Source organism: Sinocyclocheilus anshuiensis, unplaced genomic scaffold (genome assembly GCF_001515605.1).
Source record: "Sinocyclocheilus anshuiensis isolate Anshui unplaced genomic scaffold, SAMN03320099.WGS_v1.1 scaffold101, whole genome shotgun sequence".
In the NCBI taxonomy this organism is placed as follows: Eukaryota; Metazoa; Chordata; class Actinopteri; order Cypriniformes; family Cyprinidae; genus Sinocyclocheilus; species Sinocyclocheilus anshuiensis.
Window position 1 is genome coordinate 1529416 of NW_015540892.1, and position 9888 is coordinate 1539303.

Below are 9888 nucleotides of genomic sequence, written 5' to 3' on the forward strand. Positions count from 1 at the left end.
TTGAGAATCTATGGGGTATTGTCAAGAGGAAAATGAGAAACAAGAGACCAAAAAATGCAGATGAGCTGAAGGCCACTGTCAAAGAAACCTGGGCTTCCATACCACCTCAGCAGTGCCACAAACTGATCACCTCCATGCCACGCCGAATTGAGGCAGTAATTAAAGCAAAATGAGCCCCTACCAAGTATTAAGTACATGTACAGTAAATGAACATACTTTCCAGAAGGCCAACAATTCACTAAAAATTTTTTTATTGGTCTTATGAAGTATTGTAATTTGTTGAGATAGTGAATTGGTGGGGTTTTGTTAAATGTGAGCCAAAATCATCACAATTAAAAGAACCAAAGACTTAAACTACTTCAGTCTGTGTGCACTGAATTTATTTAATACATCAGTTTCACAATTTGAGCTGAATTACTGAAATAAATGAACTTTTCCACGACATTCTAATTTATTGAGATGCACCTGTATATTCATGGAAAGTGCCACCAAACAACATTAAACATATTGATTGTCTGCTCAATGTCCTTATGGATCCCACACTCACATCATTTTAGTGAAGTGCTTATGTGCCACACACACTCACACACACACACACACACACACACACACACGTGTTTGTGGCACACACACACAGATGACAAAACATGGTTTGCAGGCTTCCTCCCACTCTTCTGTTTCCTGTGTGATCAGAAAAGACGCGCAGTTTCATTATTAAGAAAGCTAATAACTGACTAATGGAAAAGAACAAATCATGCCGGAACTAAGAGGAGCAGTTGAGCACAGGTTTAAGCATGTTTGTTCTCCAGCTGAAATTGATCTTTTTACTCACATTGGCACACAACAGGTTATTACATTATGTTCTTAACGGTAATGAGACACTAGCCAAGAAACCCACTGGAAAATAAACCATTTAGAACAGGGAAAAAATAAACAACTGGCCTGAGATCACACAGCAAAGACTTAATGTGCAGCATACACATGTAAATGTTTAAAAAAAACATACAGCATAAGTCACGCAATGATAAGTGACCCATGAACAAAATGGAACAAATGGATGAAAAGATGTATTATGTGCAAAAAGACTGCTAATTTACATCTAGTGAATTCTTAATGTGAACTAATGAAGACATCAGCTGCCTAAAATAAGATACAGAGAGGAAGAGAAGAATGATTCAAGACTGGGTAAGAATTCTTCTCACTCTAGTCTGGTCTAACACTTCACAAGTAAAAATAGAGTGATGAAAGTGGTGGAAATAGAGGTAAAAAAAAACTCAGTGATTGTATCCTCAATTATCTACACAAAAGGGGGCTCAATTAAATTAAAATGGTCAGAGAGTTTTTGGTTAGGGACTGCTATGTCTAATGAGGCTTTTGCACCAGTTTAATTATGAGGGTTTTTAATTATGATGTTATTTTAGACAGTTACGGTTGTAAACCTGCTGCAGTTAGATGTTACATCTGCTGTAGTAATAAATAAATCAAATATAGTCTTTATATTATAATAGTCTTTCCTAGTATGAATTGAAATGCAGAGTTTGCCCTACTCATATCCAAAAGATAAGTCATATTCTGAGCCACCTCTGGCGGAGTGATCACACACAAACACAGATTGCCAACATCCAGCTCGGTGCAAGAAAGGGTAAAAACAGGTTAACCAAACTGGTGACATCTCTAAAATGCGACAGAAGGAATGAAAATGCATCATATGTGTCCGTAAGTTGAGATAACTCTTGATGTAACCCAAACACTATAGGCTACATCTACATTTGCACAAATGTAGTCAGCATGCAAAAATGTGCAACATTGTAACAATTTAACATTGCCTGCCCTGCACTAATGCAGAATAATTCATTTATATTTTTCATCATTAAGCCCAAAATCTGATAAAAAAACATTAAGCTAAAAAATTGAGATGTCATGTAAACTGTACAGAAAAAGAGTTTAATTCATTACAGCACACAAACATTTAGACCAATGAGGGTACAATTTGTTCACGTGACTTCTATTACATTTATCATTGTTATGTACTAAAAATAATGATTGGTATAATGCATTTTTATTGCATTGTATTGAATTTATTCCATTAAGAATGCCTTAACTGTGAAAGAAAACAGAACTGACTAACTAACTAAAATAAATCTACATTGTACATTTCCTGAATAGAATGACGAGATAACCAGTAACGCAATGAAAAACGGCTCTCTCTGTAATTGTTCTGACCTCAAACATCTCTCTGCAGTAGTCTGTCTTCCTTCTACAACAGCTTATTATGAAATATGAGGAACGGTAAATGTAATCACCATGAGATTAAATAAAACCACAGGAGAATGTCTATTAAACTGGACACATCATCCTAGTTGCCATTACAAGGAAAACTGACAGCCATGACAACAGTAGCCATATTTTACTCACAAACACAGTTCTATTAATGTCTATACTAATTATTAATCAATTTATTCAGCTCACACTGCACGTAGACATGCTGGATAGACTGCTGTTCCTGTAAACCGATGCACCACACACCATTTGAACTTATGGGAAACAAACCCAAATGACAAAACAGACAACTTCTGTTTAACAATCAGAATAGTACAGCATATAAACTGCCATTTAGTTAATGAAGACACCAAAATGTGACAGGCTTGCTGTTAGAAACAGGACTTTCAAGATTCAAGAGCTGGTTCAAGAGTCAATGACAAATAAGAGTGTCAATGACAAAGAGAAAGGAAAAATCTACCTGTTCTAAGAAAACGTTCTTTTTGTAGTCATGATGGCTTCATATAAGAGGAGTTCCATCTCAAACAAGCTTGACATGCTTTAAACATGGGAAATCGCTGCACTGCACTTGAGAAGATAAGAGCCTATCTACAGCTATACACAATGGATAAATCAAGCATTCTGGCCATGATTCTGACAACTACATGCATGTCTCTAGCTGAGATTTAAAATCTCACATAAATCCTATAATTTGTAGAGAATATCACCACTTCCTCACATCAAAGACATGTGGTGGTTTGGTTAACCAACAGCAAGTTATTTTTTAAGCAGCAGCTTGAGGTACCACAACAGTTATGATTGTTTTTAGAATGTTATAATGTAAGTATCAAATTATGATACATCAGGCTATTGAGAAACATTTATTTGTACATCTCTCAATCACTGTACTGCATTGCTATATGTTTTGCCACCCCACAATAAAAATTAACCATTTAAATATCATCTTACTTAGACATTTAGAGAGATATCATGTCAAAACTGATATTTAAAAAAAAACTGATGAATTTTGTGTAAGTAGTCTCCTATACTGTTATAAAGATCTCACTGACTTTACAAGCTATCAGAATTATAAAGATAAAAATATCATCATTATAAATATGCACCAAGTTGTATATTTTTGCTCAGGTTGGGCCTCATTAATTTGTGATGTTTTTCCCCCCTCCTTGAATATGAACCCAGAAAATTCCTTTAAGCCCCTGTCATTAGATAATGTTGCTACAGGGCAGGATTAATCACATGGGCAATGCGCAACGTCCTCACTATGCAGGGTTGTATAAATATTTTCAAATTGTGGGAAATGTGGCACAGTGGCCAAAGACCTTGACTATCTGTTTAAAGGGGTCATATGATGCTATTTTAAAGATCGTTATTTTGTGTATTTGGTGTAACAGATTATGTTGACATTCTTTAATGTTCAAAAAACACATTATTTTTCAAATACTGTACATTATTGTAGGTCCTCTATGCCCCGCCTCTCTCAAACACGTCGTTTTCAACAAAGCCCCTTCCTTTGACAAGCGCAGTCTGCTCTGATTGGCCAGCTGACCCAGTGCATTGTGATTGGCCGAACTGCGCTGCGCAAAACTCCGCATTTGAACAGTCAATAGCAGCACAAAAAGTGTCCAAAGTTAGGTACCTTTCTCAAGGTCTTTACTGAGATCACTGCTCAGCAGGGGCTTATTCTGGAGATCCAGTTTTAATAATGCCCTGTCAGAAACACGGAGTCGCAACTCATGTTATTTGTCCTCCTCACGGTAACTTTTAACAGAGCCTATTTTTGGAGGGCTTCATACTTTTTCCTGGCACCGACGACAAGCTGTGCACTGATGAAATATTGAAATGCTACATTTTCCCAGACTGTTAATAAAATATGCATCATCCATGCTGAGCTGCAAATTGCTGTGTTCCTGCGCTGCATGGGGGAAAGGATAAGACCGTAAAGAAAAATTCCTTAATGACGACAAAATGTACAGTTTACAATGTACACTAAACACTTTAAATCATTCATTTTCTACCGCACTGTTTAATTTAATTCCAGGCCAATTTTTTTTTTCAGAGCAAAGGCAATTAATGCCTTTCATGATCAGCAATTAAACTCCCAATGGGGCAAGATTCCAGAGTTCAACCCTAGAGAGAGGATGTTATTTTTGGCAGAGCTGACCCCAACAGATACAAGAAACAGCTATAAGCACATCAGGAGAGCATAATCATTTTCATACACTCCTTTGACCAAAGGGGATTCTGACAGTGAAGACTTCAGTATTTACATTGGTGGATATGGGTCTGAGACCCAGTTCAGCTAAATCAAATAAAGCCTATGTACTCAAATTTGTAAAGCCTCTAAATTATCGACATGATCAAAAGTTTGCTGAAAAACTTGTTGCACACAATCTTACTTACAGTTAGTCTAAAGTGGACTATCAAAATAAAGTGTCACCACTTTTTTTTTTTGCTGTGAAATCTTGATTTTGACAGATTTTTATGAAGTAAACAAGAATAATTTTAAGTTGTTAGTAATATTTCAGGATGAATACTGGACTGAAGTAACTTAGATTTAGCAACTTGATTATTCATACATCACTTTTTAGAAAAATCATGTTCAAATGTGAGTATCAAATATGATCAGGCTTTTGATGAACATTTATTTGTGCATCTTTTTAAACAGCATATTATCGCTTTGCATTATAAGTTTTACCCCCACAATAAAGGCACTTTATGACACTTTTACACATCTGAATGAATCTAAATTCAGCTTAAATCTCATCTCTCTGGCTGGCAGCATCCTAAATGGCATCTGATGCGGTGTGAGAGAGGGTCAATCAGATCCCCTAAAAAGACATTGCTGACCAATTTAGCACACTCATCTTGTAATACTGACATAATGCATGTATAACCAACCGGATTTCCACTATCAACTGCAGCCAACGAGTGAAAATACCAAGGGAAATAGTGCCAGTTCATTATGCTTGACCTGTTCTTAGCAAATGAGAGAATTACGGGATTCAGAGAAACGGTCCAATTCTGTTATCTCTGGCATGCACACTGCCTAGAATGCTGCAGAGAGAGACAGGGATGCTCCCTTTCCACAGACATATCACAGGAGGGTAGAGACTGAGTAACAGGCACTGAAGAGAGAGACAGACAGAGATTATGGACCGATACTGTAATCCAATATTCAAACCTTTTTACCTTAACTGTAAGGCCTACTGATCAGTTCCTTTTGGTTGGTCCATAAACACCAACAACGCAGGCAACAGCATTAACACAACAGTACGATCAACAGGAAACAATGGTGTTCAAGGCAAATTATTTTAATGATTTTTTAAAGGGGTCATATGATGCGATTTCAAGTTTTCCTTTCTCTTTGGAGTGTTACAAGCTGTTCGTGAATAGATAAGATCCCTGAAGTTGCAAAGACTAAAGTCTCAAAACCAAAGAGATATTCTTTATCAGTGTTTTTTGAACATTAAAGCATGTCAACATATTCTGTTACACCAAATACACAAAATAATGATCTTTAAAAAAAGCATCATATGACCCCTTTAAATTATTTTTATGCTGAAAAGCTTGATGCTGCTGACAACTAAATAACAAGTCGTTTGGTAAGACTCAATACATAATTTAATTTGAAATAGTTTAGACTGTGCTGAAAATGTATGCAACCTTTGCAACCAAACAGGTTAAGCCAAAATATTATTAAAATATCTATAATAATGTATAGGCTATGTTTTATGTTTTATTGTTGTATCATAATAATTAGGCCTGGTTCTCATATATACATATATATATATATATATGCTTCTTTGCAAGAAAAAAAAACTTTTCAACTGTGCCATGTGGTGTTGCACAATGTCCCAGAAAAAAATTAAAAATAACAATATCGCAAAAAAGTCAGCTGGTTGCGGTACCATAACAACAGCTCTACGCTCTGATTCGCAAATAAAGATTCGAAGACTCGATTCTTATTGACCTCGCTGCTATTGTACTGGTATGGGCACACAAAAGCTTCATTCAGTATTTAACCAGCGGCAAATTCACAAGACAAAATCACTGTGTGTGACTTTAAGAGTCTTCAGCGATTTAAAAAAGCTTTCGCTTCTCGGCTAGGCTTTCGCTTCTCGGCTAGGCTTTCTCTCGAAACGTCTATTACAGTGAACCACGAAACACCGAATACACCTCCCGTGAAGCTGCCACACACGTTCACGCACCAAGTTTTCGCGTTCGCTGTTCTTTACCTTTACAGGTTGCCTCTGGACAGTTCTGGGGAAACGAAGGGATGCGGATGGAAACGACCTTAGTTCCGATTAGCCTCGGTGTGGGTGCATTCAGAAGAGGGCGATGGAAAACCCCGTTCAGCGCGCTTTTCGTTGTCCTCCCAGTGCTTCGTTCGCAGGCCCTATAGGAACTCCGCCGCGGCGATCTCTCTCTCTCCAGGGCTGGACTGCCCTGGGCGAACACTGTTCATGACTCAAAAGCAACAAGTACAAAATACAAGATCGCCATGTATTGCCAACTTAATTGTTTCTGTTTCATAAAAAACAGTAAGAGCCCACCCAGACTCATAACCAACCCAGGGACCCCCAGTACATATACAGTGGTGGCCAAAATAATTAGAACACGAGTATTTTCACCAGCTAAAAAAATGGTTTTAAGTAAGTTATTTCTATCTTTTGCTGTACGTTTCTTGAAGCATCTTGGAGACGTTGCCACAGTTCTTCTGGATTTAGTCTGTCTCAGTTTGTTCTGTTTCTTCATGTCATTCCAGACAGACTGGATGATAGTGAGATCAGGGGCCTTATGTATAAAGTCGCTCAACGTAAAAGTTTAGTCTTAAGTGTGTCAAAATTCTAAGAATGACGTAATTTTACTCTTATTCCTAGACTTAAGAATAAGAGTGATTCATAAAGGTTCCTAAGTGTTAAAAGAGGTCTCAGCTCCTAAATTATTTAAGAGAGCTGGAGAGGTCTCCTAACCTAGTTAGGAGTAATAAGATGGCAGCAAAGAGGAGACGACAAACACTTTCCAGCGAAAATATATTGGACTTGTATGATAATATGGAGTTGATAAAACGATACAAACTTAATTGTAAAGATCAAAAAGTATTTTTTGATAAAAACTTTAACTTATAAAATAAAAAATGTAATAACCTCTTCCGCTCAACAAGTCAATGCTCTAACAGCAGAAATGAAAGTAGTAATTAATTATTTTGGCTGGAAAATTGGAAAAATGCAGCAATGCACAGTAAGCAGTAAGCACAGTAAGCAGGTTCTTACATATTGTGGCACTAACCCCACCAAACACAACAGTGGCCAAAAGTGATGTTCTCAGTCAACACTTAAGAATCAGTCTTAGACTTTACTGAAAGCTGCTTTTAGCTTCTTTATAAACGTCTCCTACTCTTAGAAAAGTCCTACTTTTTACTAAGAATTTTTTGACACTTAAGTCAAAGCTTACGAATATTCTTAAGGGCATTTCTGAGAAGTTTTATACATACAGGCCCAGATCTCTGTGTGGAGCACTGGCTGTTGTCAGACTCCTTGTGCAAACAAAAATCTCACTGGATTATTACAATTAATGACAAAATGAATGTTTGGAAATGTAAACTGATATTTCCTACTGACAGTGACACACTATATCAAAAGATAGAAATAACTGACTTAAAACCATTTTTAGCAGTTGAAAACTGAAATTACTAGTGTTCTATAATTTTGGCCACCACTGTATATATTTAGAAGAAGAAAAAATGACTTTTTCTAGGTAAATATGAGAAATATGCATGTGAGAATGTTACCTTGGCATTCGTATGACATATCATATCAATAAGTTTGCAATTCTTAATGCAGTTTCAAAATAAATGCCATGTTACTGTTTTTTCCTCTTTCTGTATTCTAGGCCTATTTGATCATTTTTAAGCAACTTGTCATTCAGTTCAGTTTACAGTAGTAAATTCAGGAATATTTTAATTCATAATGTATAATTTTGAGATTCTTAATGCTGTTTCAAAATAAATGCTATAGAATCTGTTTTCCCCCCTCTCTTTCTGTATGCTGTTTGGTCATTTTTAAACAATTTAAATTCAATTCAGTTTACAGTAGTACATTCAGGAATGCTGGCTGCTGACAAGCCAAATGGCAAAATTTAGACGACAGGAAATCAATGAAGGCCAAATTATGATTTGTTAATATACCGGATGGAAACGCTAAAAGGATTCATTCATGGCACTAGTCCAGGTTTGGCTCAACCATGCAAAAGACACACATCTTGCGTCTTAGATAGTCAGAGTTTAGACGTTGCTTTTGAAGGGTTGGATTTAAAACATTTCAGTTGATTCTTTCAAAGAAAAGCTATAAATTCTGTGTCCGTTGGAGTGAACCCCCCTCCCCCCTCTCTCCATACATTGGTTAATTGTTTTGTTGAATTCATAAAGCGCAACAATTCAACCCTGTTACAAAAGTTAAAAATATTTATCCCAGTATAATAACTACAAACCATTTGCACTTTTGAGCTCTTGATTTAGGCTATAGATTTGCAGTAATTTGTATTTACATTTGGGCCATAATAGGACATTCACATTTTGTTCTTGAGTCACTTCAGTGTTTAATTAGAAACAAATTCACATAAATTCTGTATTTGGTGTCATAACTAACCTACAGTTTGAGCATTCTTCTATACGTTTTATCTTTTTTGTTGAAAAATAGCACCCCCTGGTGTCCAAAAGTAATGCCAAGAAGTACACATCGAAGAATTTGCTTCAGAGGTCATGCAGTTCAGCATGACGTTGTAAATGTATATATTAAAGGGGTCCTATTATGCTCTTTTACAAAGTCTTGATTTTGTTTTGGGGGTGTACTAGAACAGGCTCTCATACTAGGTTGTTCGAAAAACACATTATTTTTCACATATTTTACATTATTACAACACCTCTCTCCTCAGTCTGGCATGAATGGCTCGAATAGTTCCTGTATCAAATGAAGGCCCGCCTTCTGAAATACGAAATGTGCTGTGATTGGTTAGCTGGGCCAATGGGTGTTGTGATTGGCACCACTCGGCGCCTGGTCAGGAAATGTCATGCCCCTTACCACAGACGCCTGTGAGCTTCAGTGTAAATATTGCGTCAATATAAAAAAAAAGCTAAAAAAGCTAGGGAAAGCTAGCGTGTCTCCGACATAGTGATAACACTCGTTGCCTTCTCTAGTGCAGCTCAACCGGGTCTCGCCCCATTCGTCGATATTTGTGATATCACAAATCCTGGAAAATATGCATTGTAGTCCAAACGAACATATTAGCTTACAACAAACTGTGACTAGCTAAATATTTAGTCTGGTTGTTGAAGAGAATTTGGTATATTTAAACGTACATATTTTGAAAATATTTTATGCCGGGGTGGACATGTTAAGCTTTGGCAAAGCAAGTAAGCAAATTTGTCAATTGAAGTGTCACCTACAAATTTCACCTCATCCGTTGAAATTCCCGCCACTGAAGAGACAAAAAAAAAAAAAAGTGTTGTCTTGATGTCACTAAAGGGGATGGCCTTTTCTTAAAGGGGCGGATTCCCCAATACGACAGGGTGGACAACCATTCAAGGGACATGGACAAACTCTTCTTTTT

At 36.8% G+C, this 9888-nt stretch overlaps 1 protein-coding gene across 1 annotated transcript in view; it reads right to left on the reverse strand.

The window, feature by feature from the left end:
* nck2b (NCK adaptor protein 2b) overlaps positions 1-6705 on the reverse strand; it is a 51927-nt gene extending 45222 nt beyond the window's left edge. Inside the window, exon 1 of the mRNA XM_016486629.1 lies at positions 6516-6705. The gene's annotated coding sequence lies outside the window, so the exon portion shown is untranslated. The remainder of the gene's footprint in view (positions 1-6515) is intronic.
* Between the last annotated feature and the right edge of the window lie 3183 nt (positions 6706-9888).